This window comes from Asterias amurensis, chromosome 10 (assembly GCF_032118995.1).
Source record: "Asterias amurensis chromosome 10, ASM3211899v1".
Lineage (NCBI taxonomy): Eukaryota > Metazoa > Echinodermata > Asteroidea > Forcipulatida > Asteriidae > Asterias > Asterias amurensis.
In genome coordinates, this window is record NC_092657.1 from 21,037,236 (window position 1) to 21,057,873 (window position 20,638).

Sequence of the window (20,638 nt, forward strand, 5' to 3'; positions counted from 1 at the left end):
AAATTTAAACTCTTTCCTGTCTGTAGAGCGATCCCATCAGCTTGACATTGACTCCTGTGTAACCAGCAAATCTACTCAAACAGGTAAGACAATCTTAAAGCTGGATTCTACTGAAACTGAATTATTTTCCTTGGAATGATCCGTTGAGTTCTTAGAACAAACAAACCCTGCAAATTTTAAACTATTTCCTGTCTTTTTGGCGATCCAATCAGCTCTACTTGACTCCTGTGTAACCCGCAAATCTACTCAAACGGGTAGACAACCTTAAAACTAAATTCAACTGAAACTGAATCATTTTCCTCTGCGTGATCCATCCAGTAATTAGAACCAACAAACCCTTAAAATTTAAACTCTTTCCTGTCTGTAGAGCGATCCCATCAGCTTGACATTGACTCCTGTGTAACCCGCAAATCTACTTAAACAGGTAAGACAATCTTAAAGCTGTCTTCTACTGAAACTGAATTATTTTCCTCAGCATGATCCATCCAGTAGTTATAAAAAAAAACTTTAAAATTTTAATTATTTTCTGTCTTTAGAGCGATCCCATCAGCTTGACATTGACTCCTGTGTAACCTGCAAATCTACTCAAACTGGTAAGACAATCTTAAAGCTATATTCTACTGAATCTGAATTATTTTCCTTGGAATGATCCATTGAGTACTTAGAACAAACAAACCCTGCAATTTTAAACTATTTCCTGTCTTTTTGGTGATCCAATCAGCTCTACTTGACTCCTGTGTGACCCGCAAATCTACTCAAACGGGTAGACAACCTTTAAGCTAAATTCAACTGAAACTGAATAATTTTCCTCAGCATGATCCATCCAGTAGTTAGAACGAACAAAGCCTCAGAATTTAAACTATTTCCTTTCTTTAGAGCGATCCCATCAGCTTGACATTGACTCCTGTTTAACCTGCAAATCTACTTAAACAGGTAAGACAATCTTAAAGCTATCTTCTACTGAAATTGAATAATTTTCCTCAGCATGATCCATCCAGTAGTTATAACAAAAAAAACTTTAAAATTTAAACTCTTTCCTGTCTGTAGAGCGATCCCATCAGCTTTACTTGACTCCTGTGTAACCCGCAAATCTACTCAAACAGGTAAGACAATCTTAAAGCTATATTCTACTGAAACTGATTTATTTTCCTTGGAATGATCCATTGAGTACTTAGAACGAACAAACCCTGCAAATTTTAAACTATTTCCTGTCTTTTTGGCGATCCAATCAGCTCTACTTGACTGCTGTTTGACCCGCAAATCTACTCAAACGGGTAGACAACCTTAAAACTAAATTCAACTGAAACTGAATCCTTTTCCTCAGCATGATCCATCCAGTAGTTAGAACCAACAAAGCCTTAAAATTTAAACTCTTTCCTGTCTGTAGAGCGATCCCATCAGCTTGACATTGACTCCTGTGTAACCCGCAAATCTACTTAAACAGGTAAGACAATCTTAAAGCTGTCTTCTACTGAAACTGAATTATTTTCCTCAGCATGATCCATCCAGTAGTTATAAAAAAAAACTTTAAAATTTTAATTATTTTCTGTCTTTAGAGCGATCCCATCAGCTTGACATTGACTCCTGTGTAACCAGCAAATCTACTCAAACAGGTAAGACAATCTTAAAGCTATATTCTACTGAAACTGAATTATTTTCCTTGGAATGATCCGTTGAGTTCTTAGAACAAACAAACCCTGCAAATTTTAAACTATTTCCTGTCTTTTTGGCGATCCAATCAGCTCTACTTGACTCCTGTGTAACCCGCAAATCTACTCAAACGGGTAGACAACCTTAAAACTAAATTCAACTGAAACTGAATAATTTTCCTCAGCATGATCCATCCAGTAGTTAGAACCAATAAACCCTTAAAATTTAAACTCTTTCCTGTCTGTAGAGCGATCCCATAAGCTTGACATTGACTCCTGTGTAACCCGCAAATCTACTTAAACAGGTAAGACAATCTTAAAGCTATATTCTACTGAAACTGAATAATTTTCCTCAGCATGATCCATCCAGTAGTTAGAACGAACTAAGCCTTAAAATTTGAACTCTTTCCTGTCTTTAGAGCGATCCCATCAGCTTGACATTGACTCCTGTGTTCCCTGCAAATCTACTCAAACGGGTAGACAATCTTAAAATTAAATTCAACTGAAACTGAATAATTTTCCTCTGCATGATCCATCCAGTAGTTAGAACCACAAACCCTTAAAATTTAATCTTTTTCCTGTCTGTAGAGCGATCCCATCAGCTTGACATTGACTCCTGTGTAACCCGCAAATCTACTCAAACAGGTAAGACAATCTTAAAGCTATATTCAACTGAAACTGAATAATTTTCCTCAGCATAATCCATCCAGTAGTTAGAACGAACAAAGCCTTAAAATTTCAACTCTTTCCTGTCTTTAGAGCGATCCCATCAGCTTGACATTGACTCCTGTGTAACCTGCAAATCTACTCAAACAGGTAAGACAATCTTAAAGCTATATTCAACTGAAACTGAAAAATTTTCCTCAGCATAATCCATCCAGTAGTTAGAACCAACAAAGTCTTAAAGGGACATACCGGCTCACCATTTACTCAATTTAGGGGTGTAGAATCATAAATAATGTTTTTATATATGGTTGCTGTAAAAAAAATCATCAAAATGTCACGTATTTAGCGAAAAATGATTTGAAAAAATCAAAGCGGCCATAACAAGCTTCCGTTACACGGACTCTATGATGGTGTATCTTACGTTAGATTTTTCACCATTATTTACATTTTGTAGCGATAATTTTAATACATGATCTTTTTCGTCAATTATTCGTAAATAATTTTGTAAAAAAAAAGATTTAAATTTGGTTATTTAGTTACTTTTAGACGGCTGAAAGTAAAACTAGCCCGGAAGGTCACGTGATTGTTTGTACCACTTTTTGGTTAGGACAATCGAGCGACCTGCATTTTTTGTCTTAAAATGCTCAAAAACGGCTAAATTTGATGATTTTTTTTAAGGACTGTTCTTCTTCATTCCTGGAAGACCGTTGAAGTCATATCTTAGTATATTTTGTAGCCCAAATAGCCCAATTCGGCCGGTGTGTCCCTTTAAAATTTGAACTCTTTCCTGTCTTTAGAGCGATCCCATCAGCTTGACATTGACTCCTGTGTAACCTGCAAATCTACTCAAACAGGTAAGACAATCTTAAAGCTATATTCAACTGAAACTAAACAATTTTCTTCGGCATATTCATCCAGTAGTTATAACAAAAAAACCTTTAAAATTTAAACTATTTTTTGTCTTTAGAGCGATCCCATCAGCTTGACATGGACTCCTGTGTAACCTGCAAATCTACTTAAACAGGTAAGACAATCTTAAAGCTATCTTCTATCTTCTGAATTATTTTCCTCAGCATGATCCATCCAGTAGTTATAAATAAAAACCTTTAAAATTTAAATTATTTTCTGTCTTTAGAGCGATCCCATCAGCTTGACATTGACTCCTGTGTAACCAGCAAATCTACTCAAACAGGTAAGACAATCTTAAAGCTATATTCTACTGAAACTGAATTATTTTCCTTGGAATGATCCGTTGAGTTCTTAGAACAAACAAACCCTGCAAATTTTAAACTATTTCCTGTCTTTTTGGCGATCCAATCAGCTCTACTTGACTCCTGTGTAACCCACAAATCTACTCAAACGGGTAAACAACCTTAACACTAAATTCAACTGAAACTGAATCATTTTCCTCAGCATGATCCATCCAGTAATTAGAACCAACAAACCCTTGAAATTTAAACTCTTTCCTGTCTGTAGAGCAAACCCATCAGCTTGACATTGACTCCTGTGTAACCCGCAAATCTACTTAAACAGGTAAGACAATCTTAAAGCTGTCTTCTACTGAAACTGAATTATTTTCCTCAGCATGATCCATCCAGTAGTTATAAAAAAAAAACTTTAAAATTTTAATTATTTTCTGTCTGTAGAGCGATCCCATCAGCTTGACATTGACTCCTGTGTAACCATCAAATCTACTCAAACAGGTAAGACAATCTTAAAGCTATATTCTACTGAAACTGAATTATTTTCCTCGGAATGATCCGTTGAGTTTTAGAACAAACAAACCCTGCAAATTTTAAACTATTTCCTGTCTTTTTGGCGATCCAATCAGCTCTACTTGACTCCTGTGTAACCCGCAAATCTACTTAAACGGGTAGACAACCTTAAAACTAAATTCAACTGAAACTGAATAATTTTCCTCAGCATGATCCATCCAGTAGTTAGAACCAACAAACCCTTAAAATTTTAACTCTTTCCTGTCTTTAGAGCGATCCCATCAGCTTGACATTGACTCCTGTGTAACCCGCAAATCTACTTAAACAGGTAAGACAATCTTAAAGCTATATTCTACTGAAACTGAATAATTTTCCTCAGCATGATCCATCCAGTAGTTAGAACGAACTAAGCCTTAAAAATTGAACTCTTCCCTGTCTTTAAAGCGATCCCATCAGCTTGACATTTACTCCTGTGTAACCTGCAAATCTACTCAAACGGGTAGACAATCTTAAAATTAAATTCAACTGAAACTGAATAATTTTCCTCAGCATAATCCATCCAGTAGTTAGAACGAACAAAGCCTTAAAATTTTAACTCTTTCCTGTCTTTAGAGCGATCCCAACAGCTTGACATGGACTCCTGTGTAACCTGCAAATCTACTTAAACAGGTAAGACAATCTTAAAGCTATCTTCTATCTTCTGAATTATTTTCCTCAGCATGATCCATCCAGTAGTTATAAATAAAAACCTTTAAAATTTAAATTATTTTCTGTCTTTAGAGCGATCGCATCAGCTTGACATTGACTCCTGTGTAACCAGCAAATCTACTCAAACAGGTAAGACAATCTTAAAGCTATATTCTACTGAAACTGAATTATTTTCCTTGGAATGATCCGTTGAGTTCTTAGAACAAACAAACCCTGCAAATTTTAAACTATTTCCTGTCTTTTTGGCGATCCAATCAGCTCTACTTGACTCCTGTGTAACCCGCAAATCTACTCAAACGGGTAAACAACCTTAAAACTAAATTCAACTGAAACTGAATCATTTTCCTCAGCATGATCCATCCAGTAATTAGAACCAACAAACCCTTAAAATGTAAACTCTTTCCTGTCTGTAGAGCGATCCCATCAGCTTGACATTGACTCCTGTGTAACCCGCAAATCTACTTAAACAGGTAAGACAATCTTAAAGCTGTCTTCTACTGAAACTGAATTATTTTCCTCAGCATGATCCATCCAGTAGTTATAAAAAAAAAACTTTAAAATTTTAATTATTTTCTGTCTTTAGAGCGATCCCATCAGCTTGACATTGACTCCTGTGTAACCAGCAAATCTACTCAAACAGGTAAGACAATCTTAAAGCTATATGCTACTGAAACTGAATTATTTTCCTTGGAATGATCCGTTGAGTTTTAGAACAAACAAACCCTGCAAATTTTAAACTATTTCCTGTCTTTTTGGCGATCCAATCAGCTCTACTTGACTCCTGTGTAACCCGCAAATCTACTTAAACGGGTAGACAACCTTAAAACTAAATTCAACTGAAACTGAATAATTTTCCTCAGCATGATCCATCCAGTAGTTAGAACCAACAAACCCTTAAAATTTTAACTCTTTCCTGTCTTTAGAGCGATCCCATCAGCTTGACATTGACTCCTGTGTAACCCGCAAATCTACTTAAACAGGTAAGACAATCTTAAAGCTATATTCTACTGAAACTGAATAATTTTCCTCAGCATGATCCATCCAGTAGTTAGAACGAACTAAGCCTTAAAATTTGAACTCTTTCCTGTCTTTAGAGCGATCCCATCAGCTTGACATTTACTCCTGTGTAACCTGCAAATCTACTCAAACGGGTAGACAATCTTAAAGCTATATTCAACTGAAACTGAATAATTTTCCTCAGCATAATCCATCCAGTAGTTAGAACGAACAAAGCCTTAAAATTTTAACTCTTTCCTGTCTTTAGAGCGATCCCATAAGCTTGACATTGACTCCTGTGTAACCCGCAAATCTACTTAAACAGGTAAGACAATCTTAAAGCTGTCTTCTACTGAAACTGAATTATTTTCCTCAGCATGATCCATCCAGTAGTTATAAAAAAAAAACTTTAAAATTTTAATTATTTTCTGTCTTTAGAGCGATCCCATCAGCTTGACATTGACTCCTGTGTAACCAGCAAATCTACTCAAACAGGTAAGACAATCTTAAAGCTATATTCTACTGAAACTGAACTATTTTCCTTGGAATGATCCGTTGAGTTTTAGAACAAACAAACCCTGCAAATTTTAAACTATTTCCTGTCTTTTTGGCGATCCAATCAGCTCTACTTGACTCCTGTGTAACCCGCAAATCTACTTAAACGGGTAGACAACCTTAAAACTAAATTCAACTGAAACTGAATAATTTTCCTCAGCATGATCCATCCAGTAGTTAGAACCAACAAACCCTTAAAATTTTAACTCTTTCCTGTCTTTAGAGCGATCCCATCAGCTTGACATTGACTCCTGTGTAACCCGCAAATCTACTTAAACAGGTAAGACAATCTTAAAGCTATATTCTACTGAAACTGAATAATTTTCCTCAGCATGATCCATCCAGTAGTTAGAACGAACTAAGCCTTAAAAATTGAACTCTTCCCTGTCTTTAAAGCGATCCCATCAGCTTGACATTTACTCCTGTGTAACCTGCAAATCTACTCAAACGGGTAGACAATCTTAAAATTAAATTCAACTGAAACTGAATAATTTTCCTCAGCATAATCCATCCAGTAGTTAGAACGAACAAAGCCTTAAAATTTTAACTCTTTCCTGTCTTTAGAGCGATCCCAACAGCTTGACATGGACTCCTGTGTAACCTGCAAATCTACTTAAACAGGTAAGACAATCTTAAAGCTATCTTCTATCTTCTGAATTATTTTCCTCAGCATGATCCATCCAGTAGTTATAAAAAAAAAACTTTAAAATTTTAATTATTTTCTGTCTTTAGAGCGATCCCATCAGCTTGACATTGACTCCTGTGTAACCAGCAAATCTACTCAAACAGGTAAGACAATCTTAAAGCTATATTCTACTGAAACTGAATTATTTTCCTTGGAATGATCCGTTGAGTTTTAGAACAAACAAACCCTGCAAATTTTTAACTATTTCCTGTCTTTTTGGCGATCCAATCAGCTCTACTTGACTCCTGTGTAACCCGCAAATCTACTTAAACGGGTAGACAACCTTAAAACTAAATTCAACTGAAACTGAATAATTTTCCTCAGCATGATCCATCCAGTAGTTAGAACCAACAAACCCTTAAAATTTTAACTCTTTCCTGTCTTTAGAGCGATCCCATCAGCTTGACATTGACTCCTGTGTAACCCGCAAATCTACTCAAACAGGTAAGACAATCTTAAAGCTATATTCAACTGAAACTGAATAATTTTCCTCAGCATGATCCATCCAGTAGTTAGAACGAACTAAGCCTTAAAATTTGAACTCTTTCCTGTCTTTAGAGCGATCCCATCAGCTTGACATTGACTCCTGTGTAACCCGCAAATCTACTTAAACAGGTAAGACAATCTTAAAGCTGTCTTCTACTGAAACTGAATTATTTTCCTCAGCATGATCCATCCAGTAGTTATAAAAAAAAAACTTTAAAATTTTAATTATTTTCTGTCTTTAGAGCGATCCCATCAGCTTGACATTGACTCCTGTGTAACCAGCAAATCTACTCAAACAGGTAAGACAATCTTAAAGCTATATTCTACTGAAACTGAATTATTTTCCTTGGAATGATCTGTTGAGTTCTTAGAACAAACAAACCCTGCAAATTTTAAACTATTTCCTGTCTTTTTGGCGTTCCAATCAGCTCTACTTGACTCCTGTGTAACCCGCAAATCTACTCAAACGGGTAAACAATCTTAAAACTAAATTCAACTGAAACTGAATCATTTTCCTCAGCATGATCCATCCAGTAATTAGAACCAACAAACCCTTAAAATGTAAACTCTTTCCTGTCTGTAGAGCGATCCCATCAGCTTGACATTGACTCCTGTGTAACCCGCAAATCTACTTAAACAGGTAAGACAATCTTAAAGCTATCTTCTACTGAAACTGAATGATTTTCCTCAGCATGATCCATCCAGTAGTTATAAAAAAAAAACTTTAAAATTTTAATTATTTTCTGTCTTTAGAGCGATCCCATCAGCTTGACATTGACTCCTGTGTAACCATCAAATCTACTCAAACAGGTAAGACAATCTTAAAGCTATATTCTACTGAAACTGAATTATTTTCCTTGGAATGATCCGTTGAGTTTTAGAACAAACAAACCCTGCAAATTTTAAACTATTTCCTGTCTTTTTGGCGATCCAATCAGCTCTACTTGACTCCTGTGTAACCCGCAAATCTACTTAAACGGGTAGACAACCTTAAAACTAAATTCAACTGAAACTGAATAATTTTCCTCAGCATGATCCATCCAGTAGTTAGAACCAACAAACCCTTAAAATTTTAACTCTTTCCTGTCTTTAGAGCGATCCCATCAGCTTGACATTGACTCCTGTGTAACCCGCAAATCTACTTAAACAGGTAAGACAATCTTAAAGCTATATTCTACTGAAACTGAATAATTTTCCTCAGCATGATCCATCCAGTAGTTAGAACGAACTAAGCCTTAAAATTTGAACTCTTTCCTGTCTTTAGAGCGATCCCATCAGCTTGACATTGACTCCTGTGTAACCTGCAAATCTACTCAAACGGGTAGACAATCTTAAAATTAAATTCAACTGAAACTGAATAATTTTCCTCTGCATGATCCATCCAGTAGTTAGAACCACAAACCCTTAAAATATAATCTCTTTCCTGTCTGTAGAGCGATCCCATCAGCTTGACTTGACTCCTGTGTAACCCACAAATCTACTCAAACAGGTAAGACAATCTTAAAGCTATATTCAACTGAAACTGAATAATTTTCCTCAGCATAATCCATCCAGTAGTTAGAACGAACAAAGCCTTAAAATTTTAACTCTTTCCTGTCTTTAGAGCGATCCCATAAGCTTGACATTGACTCCTGTGTAACCCGCAAATCTACTTAAACAGGTAAGACAATCTTAAAGCTGTCTTCTACTGAAACTGAATAATTTTCCTCAGCATGATCCATCCAGTAGTTAGAACGAACTAAGCCTTAAAATTTGAACTCTTTCCTGTCTTTAGAGCGATCCCATCAGCTTGACATTGACTCCTGTGTAACCTGCAAATCTACTCAAACGGGTAGACAATCTTAAAATTAAATTCAACTGAAACTGAATAATTTTCCTCAGCATAATCCATCCAGTAGTTAGAACGAACAAAGCCTTAAAATTTTAACTCTTTCCTGTCTTTAGAGCGATCCCATCAGCTTGACATGGGCTCCTGTGTAACCTGCAAATCTACTTAAACAGGTAAGACAATCTTAAAGCTATCTTCTATCTTCTGAATTATTTTCCTCAGCATGATCCATCCAGTAGTTATAAATAAAAACCTTTAAAATTTAAATTATTTTCTGTCTTTAGAGCGATCGCATCAGCTTGACATTGACTCCTGTGTAACCAGCAAATCTACTCAAACAGGTAAGACAATCTTAAAGCTATATTCTACTGAAACTGAATGATTTTCCTCAGCATGATCCATCCAGTAGTTATAAAAAAAAAACTTTAAAATTTTAATTATTTTCTGTCTTTAGAGCGATCCCATCAGCTTGACATTGACTCCTGTGTAACCATCAAATCTACTCAAACAGGTAAGACAATCTTAAAGCTATATTCTACTGAAACTGAATTATTTTCCTTGGAATGATCCGTTGAGTTTTAGAACAAACAAACCCTGCAAATTTTAAACTATTTCCTGTCTTTTTGGCGATCCAATCAGCTCTACTTGACTCCTGTGTAACCCGCAAATCTACTTAAACGGGTAGACAACCTTAAAACTAAATTCAACTGAAACTGAATAATTTTCCTCAGCATGATCCATCCAGTAGTTAGAACCAACAAACCCTTAAAATTTTAACTCTTTCCTGTCTTTAGAGCGATCCCATCAGCTTGACATTGACTCCTGTGTAACCCGCAAATCTACTTAAACAGGTAAGACAATCTTAAAGCTATATTCTACTGAAACTGAATAATTTTCCTCAGCATGATCCATCCAGTAGTTAGAACGAACTAAGCCTTAAAATTTTAACTCTTTCCTGTCTTTAGAGCGATCCCATCAGCTTGACATTGACTCCTGTGTAACCTGCAAATCTACTCAAACGGGTAGACAATCTTAAAATTAAATTCAACTGAAACTGAATAATTTTCCTCTGCATGATCCATCCAGTAGTTAGAACTACAAACCCTTAAAATATAATCTCTTTCCTGTCTGTAGAGCGATCCCATCAGCTTGACTTGACTCCTGTGTAACCCGCAAATCTACTCAAACAGGTAAGACAATCTTAAAGCTATATTCAACTGAAACTGAATAATTTTCCTCAGCATAATCCATCCAGTAGTTAGAACGAACAAAGCCTTAAAATTTTAACTCTTTCCTGTCTTTAGAGCGATCCCATAAGCTTGACATTGACTCCTGTGTAACCCGCAAATCTACTTAAACAGGTAAGACAATCTTAAAGCTGTCTTCTACTGAAACTGAATAATTTTCCTCAGCATGATCCATCCAGTAGTTAGAACGAACTAAGCCTTAAAATTTGAACTCTTTCCTGTCTTTAGAGCGATCCCATCAGCTTGACATTGACTCCTGTGTAACCTGCAAATCTACTCAAACGGGTAGACAATCTTAAAATTAAATTCAACTGAAACTGAATAATTTTCCTCAGCATAATCCATCCAGTAGTTAGAACGAACAAAGCCTTAAAATTTTAACTCTTTCCTGTCTTTAGAGCGATCCCATCAGCTTGACATGGGCTCCTGTGTAACCTGCAAATCTACTTAAACAGGTAAGACAATCTTAAAGCTATCTTCTATCTTCTGAATTATTTTCCTCAGCATGATCCATCCAGTAGTTATAAATAAAAACCTTTAAAATTTAAATTATTTTCTGTCTTTAGAGCGATCGCATCAGCTTGACATTGACTCCTGTGTAACCAGCAAATCTACTCAAACAGGTAAGACAATCTTAAAGCTATATTCTACTGAAACTGAATTATTTTCCTTGGAATGATCCGTTGAGTTCTTAGAACAAACAAACCCTGCAAATTTTAAACTATTTCCTGTCTTTTTGGCGATCCAATCAGCTCTACTTGACTCCTGTGTAACCCGCAAATCTACTCAAACGGGTAAACAACCTTAAAACTAAATTCAACTGAAACTGAATCATTTTCCTCAGCATGATCCATCCAGTAATTAGAACCAACAAACCCTTAAAATGTAAACTCTTTCCTGTCTGTAGAGCGATCCCATCAGCTTGACATTGACTCCTGTGTAACCCGCAAATCTACTTAAACAGGTAAGACAATCTTAAAGCTGTCTTCTACTGAAACTGAATTATTTTCCTCAGCATGATCCATCCAGTAGTTAAAAAAAAAAAACTTTAAAATTTTAATTATTTTCTGTCTTTAGAGCGATCCCATCAGCTTGACATTGACTCCTGTGTAACCATCAAATCTACTCAAACAGGTAAGACAATCTTAAAGCTATATTCTACTGAAACTGAATTATTTTCCTTGGAATGATCCGTTGAGTTTTAGAACAAACAAACCCTGCAAATTTTAAACTATTTCCTGTCTTTTTGGCGATCCAATCAGCTCTACTTGACTCCTGTGTAACCCGCAAATCTACTTAAACGGGTAGACAACCTTAAAACTAAATTCAACTGAAACTGAATAATTTTCCTCAGCATGATCCATCCAGTAGTTAGAACCAACAAACCCTTAAAATTTTAACTCTTTCCTGTCTTTAGAGCGATCCCATCAGCTTGACATTGACTCCTGTGTAACCCGCAAATCTACTTAAACAGGTAAGACAATCTTAAAGCTATATTCTACTGAAACTGAATAATTTTCCTCAGCATGATCCATCCAGTAGTTAGAACGAACTAAGCCTTAAAATTTGAACTCTTTCCTGTCTTTAGAGCGATCCCATCAGCTTGACATTTACTCCTGTGTAACCTGCAAATCTACTCAAACGGGTAGACAATCTTAAAGCTATATTCAACTGAAACTGAATAATTTTCCTCAGCATAATCCATCCAGTAGTTAGAACGAACAAAGCCTTAAAATTTTAACTCTTTCCTGTCTTTAGAGCGATCCCATAAGCTTGACATTGACTCCTGTGTAACCCGCAAATCTACTTAAACAGGTAAGACAATCTTAAAGCTGTCTTCTACTGAAACTGAATTATTTTCCTCAGCATGATCCATCCAGTAGTTATAAAAAAAAAACTTTAAAATTTTAATTATTTTCTTTCTTTAGAGCGATCCCATCAGCTTGACATTGACTCCTGTGTAACCAGCAAATCTACTCAAACAGGTAAGACAATCTTAAAGCTATATTCTACTGAAACTGAACTATTTTCCTTGGAATGATCCGTTGAGTTTTAGAACAAACAAACCCTGCAAATTTTAAACTATTTCCTGTCTTTTTGGCGATCCAATCAGCTCTACTTGACTCCTGTGTAACCCGCAAATCTACTTAAACGGGTAGACAACCTTAAAACTAAATTCAACTGAAACTGAATAATTTTCCTCAGCATGATCCATCCAGTAGTTAGAACCAACAAACCCTTAAAATTTTAACTCTTTCCTGTCTTTAGAGCGATCCCATCAGCTTGACATTGACTCCTGTGTAACCCGCAAATCTACTTAAACAGGTAAGACAATCTTAAAGCTATATTCTACTGAAACTGAATAATTTTCCTCAGCATGATCCATCCAGTAGTTAGAACGAACTAAGCCTTAAAATTTGAACTCTTCCCTGTCTTTAGAGCGATCCCATCAGCTTGACATTGACTCCTGTGTAACCTGCAAATCTACTCAAACGGGTAGACAATCTTAAAATTCAATTCAACTGAAACTGAATAAATTTCCTCAGCATAATCCATCCAGTAGTTAGAACGAACAAAGCCTTAAAATTTTAACTCTTTCCTGTCTTTAGAGCGATCCCATCAGCTTGACATTGACTCCTGTGTAACCCGCAAATCTACTTAAACAGGTAAGACAATCTTAAAGCTGTCTTCTACTGAAACTGAATTATTTTCCTCAGCATGATCCATCCAGTAGTTATAAAAAAAAAACTTTAAAATTTTAATTATTTTCTGTCTTTAGAGCGATCCCATCAGCTTGACATTGACTCCTGTGTAACCAGCAAATCTACTCAAACAGGTAAGACAATCTTAAAGCTATATTCTACTGAAACTGAATTATTTTCCTTGGAATGATCCGTTGAGTTTTAGAACAAACAAACCCTGCAAATTTTTAACTATTTCCTGTCTTTTTGGCGATCCAATCAGCTCTACTTGACTCCTGTGTAACCCGCAAATCTACTTAAACGGGTAGACAACCTTAAAACTAAATTCAACTGAAACTGAATAATTTTCCTCAGCATGATCCATCCAGTAGTTAGAACCAACAAACCCTTAAAATTTTAACTCTTTCCTGTCTTTAGAGCGATCCCATCAGCTTGACATTGACTCCTGTGTAACCCGCAAATCTACTCAAACAGGTAAGACAATCTTAAAGCTATATTCAACTGAAACTGAATAATTTTCCTCAGCATGATCCATCCAGTAGTTAGAACGAACTAAGCCTTAAAATTTGAACTCTTTCCTGTCTTTAGAGCGATCCCATCAGCTTGACATTGACTCCTGTGTAACCTGCAAATCTACTCAAACGGGTAGACAATCTTAAAATTAAATTCAACTGAAACTGAATAATTTTCCTCTGCATGATCCATCCAGTAGTTAGAACCACAAACCCTTAAAATTTAATCTCTTTCCTGTCTGTAGAGCGATCCCATCAGCTTGACTTGACTCCTGTGTAACCCGCAAATCTACTCAAACAGGTAAGACAATCTTAAAGCTATATTCAACTGAAACTGAATAATTTTCCTCAGCATAATCCATCCAGTAGTTAGAACCAACAAAGCCTTAAAGGGACATACCGGCTCACCATTTACGCAATTTAGGGGTGTAGAATCATAAATAATGTTTTTATAGATGGTTGCTGTAAAAAAAAATCATCAAAATGTCAGGTATTTAGCGAAAAATGATTTTAAAAAATCAAAGCGGCCGTAACAAGCTTCCGTTACACGGACTCTATGATGGTGAATCTTACGTTAGATTTTTCACCATTATTTACATTTTGTAGCGTTTATTGTAATACATGATCTTTTTCGTCAATTATTCGTAAATAATTTTGTAAAAAAAAAGATTTAAATTTGGTTATTTAGTTACTTTTACACGGCTGAAAGTAAAACTAGCCCGGAAGGTCACGTGATTGTTTGTACCACTTTTTGGTTAGAACAATCGAGCGACCCGCATTTTTTGTCTTAAAATGCTCAAAAACGGCTAAATTTGATGATTTTTGTTTAAGGACTGTTCTTCTTCATTCCTGGAAGACCGTTGAAGTCATATCTTAGTATATTTTGTAGCCCAAATAGCCCAATTCGGCCGGTGTGTCCCTTTAAAATTTTAACTCTTTCCTGTCTGTAGAGCGATCCCATCAGCTTGACATTGACTCCTGTGTAACCCGCAAATCTACTTAAACAGGTAAGACAATCTTAAAGCTATATTCTACTGAAACTGAATAATTTTCCTCAGCATGATCCATCCAGTGGTTAGAACGAACAAAGCCTTAAAATTTTAATTTAACTCTTTCCTGTCTTTAGAGCGATCCCATCGGCTTGACATTGACTCCTGTGTAACCTGCAAATCTACTCAAACAGGTAAGAGAATCTTAAAGCTATATTCAACTGAAACTGAATAATTTTCCTCAGCATAATACATCCAGTAGTTAGAACGAACAAAGCCTTAAAATTTTAACTCTTTCCTGTCTTTAGAGCGATCCCATCAGCTTGACATTGACTCCTGTGTAACCTGCAAATCTACTCCAACAGGTAAGACAATCTTAAAGCTATATTCAACTGATACTGAACAATTTTCTTCGGCATATCCATCCAGTAGTTAAAACAAAAAAACCTTTAAAGTGTAAACTATTTTCTGTCTTTAGAGCGATCCCATCAGCTTGACTTGACTCCTGTGTAACCAGCAAATCTACTTAAACAGGTAAGACAATCTTAAAGCTATATTCAACTGAAACTGAATAATTTTCCTCAGCATAATACATCCAGTAGTTAGAACGAACTAAGCCTTAAAATTTGAACTCTTTCCTGTCTTTAGAGCGATCCCATCAGCTTGACATTGACTCCTGTGTAACCTGCAAATCTACTCAAACAGGTAAGACAATCTTAAAGCTATATTCAACTGAAACTGAATAACTTTCCTCAGCATAATACATCCAGTAAGTAGAACGAACAAAGCCTTAAAATTTTAACTCTTTCCTGTCTTTAGAGCGATCCCATCAGCTTGACATTGACTCCTGTGTAACCTGCAAATCTACTCCAACAGGTAAGACAATCTTAAAGCTATATTCTACTGAAACTGAATTATTTTCCTTGGAATGATCCGCTGAGTACTTAGAACAAACAAACCCTGCAAATTTAAAACTATTTCCTGTCTTTTTGGCGATCCAATCAGCTCTACTTGACTCCTGTGTGACCCGCGAATCTACTAAAACGGGTAGACAACCTTTAAGCTATATTTTACTGAAACTGAATAATTTTCCTCGGCATGATCCATCCAATAGTTTGAATAAACAAACCTTTAAAATTTAAACTCTTTCCTGTCTGTAGAGCGATCCCATCAGCTTGACATTGACTCCTGTGTAACCCGCAAATCTACTTAAACAGGTGAGACAATCTTAAAGCTATCTTCTACTGAAACAGAATTATTTTCCTCAGCATGATCCATCCAGTAGTTAAAAAAAAAAAACTTTAAAATGTTAATTTTTTTCTGTCTTTAGAGCGATCCCATCAGCTTGACATTGACTCCTGTGTAACCTGCAAATCTACTCCAACAGGTAAAACAATCTTAAAGCTATATTCTACTGAAACTGAATTATTTTCCTTGGAATGATCCGTTGAGTTCTTAAAACAAACCCTGCAAATTTTAAACTATTTCCTGTCTTTTTGGCGATCCAATCAGCTCTACTTGACTCCTGTGTGACCCGCGAATCTACTAAAACGGGTAGACAACCTTTAAGCTATATTTTACTGAAACTGAATAATTTTCCTCGGCATGATCCATCCAATAGTTTGAATAAACAAACCTTTAAAATTTAAACTCTTTCCTGTCTGTAGAGCGATCCCATCAGCTTGACATTGACTCCTGTGTAACCCGCAAATCTACTTAAACAGGTGAGACAATCTTAAAGCTATCTTCTACTGAAACAGAATTATTTTCCTCAGCATGATCCATCCAGTAGTTAAAAAAAAAAACTTTAAAATTTTAATTTTTTTCTGTCTTTAGAGCGATCCCATCAGCTTGACATTGACTCCTGTGTAACCCGCAAATCTACTTAAACAGGTAAGACAATCTTAAAGCTGTCTTCTACTGAAACTGAATTATTTTCCTCAGCATGATCCATCCAGTAGTTAAAAAAAAAAAACTTTAAAATTTTAATTATTTTCTGTCTTTAGAGCGATCCCATCAGCTTGACATTGACTCCTGTGTAACCATCAAATCTACTCAAACAGGTAAGACAATCTTAAAGCTATATTCTACTGAAACTGAATTATTTTCCTTGGAATGATCCGTTGAGTTTTAGAACAAACAAACCCTGCAAATTTTAAACTATTTCCTGTCTTTTTGGCGATCCAATCAGCTCTACTTGACTCCTGTGTAACCCGCAAATCTACTTAAACGGGTAGACAACCTTAAAACTAAATTCAACTGAAACTGAATAATTTTCCTCAGCATGATCCATCCAGTAGTTAGAACCAACAAACCCTTAAAATTTTAACTCTTTCCTGTCTTTAGAGCGATCCCATCAGCTTGACATTGACTCCTGTGTAACCCGCAAATCTACTTAAACAGGTAAGACAATCTTAAAGCTATATTCTACTGAAACTGAATAATTTTCCTCAGCATGATCCATCCAGTAGTTAGAACGAACTAAGCCTTAAAATTTGAACTCTTTCCTGTCTTTAGAGCGATCCCATCAGCTTGACATTTACTCCTGTGTAACCTGCAAATCTACTCAAACGGGTAGACAATCTTAAAGCTATATTCAACTGAAACTGAATAATTTTCCTCAGCATAATCCATCCAGTAGTTAGAACGAACAAAGCCTTAAAATTTTAACTCTTTCCTGTCTTTAGAGCGATCCCATAAGCTTGACATTGACTCCTGTGTAACCCGCAAATCTACTTAAACAGGTAAGACAATCTTAAAGCTGTCTTCTACTGAAACTGAATTATTTTCCTCAGCATGATCCATCCAGTAGTTATAAAAAAAAAACTTTAAAATTTTAATTATTTTCTTTCTTTAGAGCGATCCCATCAGCTTGACATTGACTCCTGTGTAACCAGCAAATCTACTCAAACAGGTAAGACAATCTTAAAGCTATATTCTACTGAAACTGAACTATTTTCCTTGGAATGATCCGTTGAGTTTTAGAACAAACAAACCCTGCAAATTTTAAACTATTTCCTGTCTTTTTGGCGATCCAATCAGCTCTACTTGACTCCTGTGTAACCCGCAAATCTACTTAAACGGGTAGACAACCTTAAAACTAAATTCAACTGAAACTGAATAATTTTCCTCAGCATGATCCATCCAGTAGTTAGAACCAACAAACCCTTAAAATTTTAACTCTTTCCTGTCTTTAGAGCGATCCCATCAGCTTGACATTGACTCCTGTGTAACCCGCAAATCTACTTAAACAGGTAAGACAATCTTAAAGCTATATTCTACTGAAACTGAATAATTTTCCTCAGCATGATCCATCCAGTAGTTAGAACGAACTAAGCCTTAAAATTTGAACTCTTCCCTGTCTTTAGAGCGATCCCATCAGCTTGACATTGACTCCTGTGTAACCTGCAAATCTACTCAAACGGGTAGACAATCTTAAAATTCAATTCAACTGAAACTGAATAAATTTCCTCAGCATAATCCATCCAGTAGTTAGAACGAACAAAGCCTTAAAATTTTAACTCTTTCCTGTCTTTAGAGCGATCCCATCAGCTTGACATGGGCTCCTGTGTAACCTGCAAATCTACTTAAACAGGTAAGACAATCTTAAAGCTATCTTCTATCTTCTGAATTATTTTCCTCAGCATGATCCATCCAGTAGTTATAAATAAAAACCTTTAAAATTTAAATTATTTTCTGTCTTTAGAGCGATCCCATCAGCTTGACATTGACTCCTGTGTAACCAGCAAATCTACTCAAACAGGTAAGACAATCTTAAAGCTATATTCTACTGAAACTGAATTATTTTCCTTGGAATGATCCGTTGAGTTCTTAGAACAAACAAACCCTGCAAATTTTAAACTATTTCCTGTCTTTTTGGCGATCCAATCAGCTCTACTTGACTCCTGTGTAACCCGCAAATCTACTCAAACGGGTAAACAACCTTAAAACTAAATTCAACTGAAACTGAATAATTTTCCTCAGCATGATCCATCCAGTAATTAGAACCAACAAACCCTTAAAATTTAAACTCTTTCCTGTCTGTAGAGCGATCCCATCAGCTTGACATTGACTCCTGTGTAACCCGCAAATCTACTTAAACAGGTAAGACAATCTTAAAGCTGTCTTCTACTGAAACTGAATTATTTTCCTCAGCATGATCCATCCAGTAGTTATAAAAAAAAAACTTTAAAATTTTAATTATTTTCTGTCTTTAGAGCGATCCCATCAGCTTGACATTGACTCCTGTGTAACCAGCAAATCTACTCAAACAGGTAAGACAATCTTAAAGCTATATTCTACTGAAACTGAATTATTTTCCTTGGAATGATCCGTTGAGTTTTAGAACAAACAAACCCTGCAAATTTTAAACTATTTCCTGTCTTTTTGGCGATCCAATCAGCTCTACTTGACTCCTGTGTAACCCGCAAATCTACTTAAACGGGTAGACAACCTTAAAACTAAATTCAACTGAAACTGAATAATTTTCCTCAGCATGATCCATCCAGTAGTTAGAACCAACAAACCCTTAAAATTTTAACTCTTTCCTGTCTTTAGAGCGATCCCATCAGCTTGACATTGACTCCTGTGTAACCCGCAAATCTACTCAAACAGGTAAGACAATCTTAAAGCTATATTCAACTGAAACTGAATAATTTTCCTCAGCATGATCCATCCAGTAGTTAGAACGAACTAAGCCTTAAAATTTGAACTCTTTCCTGTCTTTAGAGCGATCCCATCAGCTTGACATTGACTCCTGTGTAACCTGCAAATCTACTCAAACGGGTAGACAATCTTAAAATTAAATTCAACTGAAACTGAATAATTTTCCTCTGCATGATCCATCCAGTAGTTAGAACCACAAACCCTTAAAATTTAATCTCTTTCCTGTCTGTAGAGCGATCCCATCAGCTTGACTTGACTCCTGTGTAACCCGCAAATCTACTCAAACAGGTAAGACAATCTTAAAGCTATATTCAACTGAAACTGAATAATTTTCCTCAGCATAATCCATCCAGTAGTTAGAACCAACAAAGCCTTAAAGGGACATACCGGCTCACCATTTACGCAATTTAGGGGTGTAGAATCATAAATAATGTTTTTATAGATGGTTGCTGTAAAAAAAAATCATCAAAATGTCAGGTATTTAGCGAAAAATGATTTTAAAAAATCAAAGCGGCCGTAACAAGCTTCCGTTACACGGACTCTATGATGGTGAATCTTACGTTAGATTTTTCACCATTATTTACATTTTGTAGCGATAATTGTAATACATGATCTTTTTCGTCAATTATTCGTAAATAATTTTGTAAAAAAAAAGATTTAAATTTGGTTATTTAGTTACTTTTACACGGCTGAAAGTAAAACTAGCCCGGAAGGTCACGTGATTGTTTGTACCACTTTTTGGTTAGAACAATCGAGCGACCCGCATTTTTTGTCTTAAAATGCTCAAAAACGGCTAAATTTGATGATTTTTGTTTAAGGACTGTTCTTCTTCATTCCTGGAAGACCGTTGAAGTCATATCTTAGTATATTTTGTAGCCCAAATAGCCCAATTCGGCCGGTGTGTCCCTTTAAAATTTTAACTCTTTCCTGTCTGTAGAGCGATCCCATCAGCTTGACATTGACTCCTGTGTAACCCGCAAATCTACTTAAACAGGTAAGACAATCTTAAAGCTATATTCTACTGAAACTGAATAATTTTCCTCAGCATGATCCATCCAGTGGTTAGAACGAACAAAGCCTTAAAATTTTAACTCTTTCCTGTCTTTAGAGCGATCCCATCGGCTTGACATTGACTCCTGTGTAACCTGCAAATCTACTCAAACAGGTAAGAGAATCTTAAAGCTATATTCAACTGAAACTGAATAATTTTCCTCAGCATAATACATCCAGTAGTT

General features: G+C 35.8%; 1 protein-coding gene and 5 long non-coding RNA genes across 7 annotated transcripts in view; 5 read left to right on the top strand and 1 right to left on the bottom strand.

Moving 5' to 3' along the window:
* Positions 1-20,638, bottom strand: part of LOC139943259 (uncharacterized) — a 133,230-nt gene that overhangs the window by 73,619 nt on the left and 38,973 nt on the right. The window lies entirely within an intron of this gene.
* On the top strand, positions 535-1,103 carry LOC139942594 (uncharacterized). The gene is made up of 3 exons (XR_011786702.1): positions 535-593; positions 877-933; positions 1,048-1,103. It is a non-coding gene; the product is annotated as an uncharacterized lncRNA (long non-coding RNA).
* On the top strand, positions 3,298-3,836 carry LOC139943272 (uncharacterized). Its single transcript, XR_011786796.1, has 3 exons — positions 3,298-3,339; positions 3,451-3,507; positions 3,792-3,836. It is a non-coding gene; the product is annotated as an uncharacterized lncRNA (long non-coding RNA).
* Positions 8,212-9,617, top strand: LOC139943268 (uncharacterized). 2 transcript variants are annotated; one of them, XR_011786792.1, is made up of 4 exons: positions 8,212-8,270; positions 9,064-9,120; positions 9,405-9,461; positions 9,573-9,617. It is a non-coding gene; the product is annotated as an uncharacterized lncRNA (long non-coding RNA). The 2 variants fall into 2 exon arrangements; XR_011786791.1 differs by lacking the exon at positions 8,212-8,270 and adding an exon at positions 8,892-8,949.
* LOC139943269 (uncharacterized) lies at positions 9,741-11,146 on the top strand. The gene is made up of 4 exons (XR_011786793.1): positions 9,741-9,799; positions 10,593-10,649; positions 10,934-10,990; positions 11,102-11,146. It is a non-coding gene; the product is annotated as an uncharacterized lncRNA (long non-coding RNA).
* LOC139943270 (uncharacterized) lies at positions 16,743-18,333 on the top strand. The gene is made up of 3 exons (XR_011786794.1): positions 16,743-16,801; positions 17,426-17,482; positions 18,277-18,333. It is a non-coding gene; the product is annotated as an uncharacterized lncRNA (long non-coding RNA).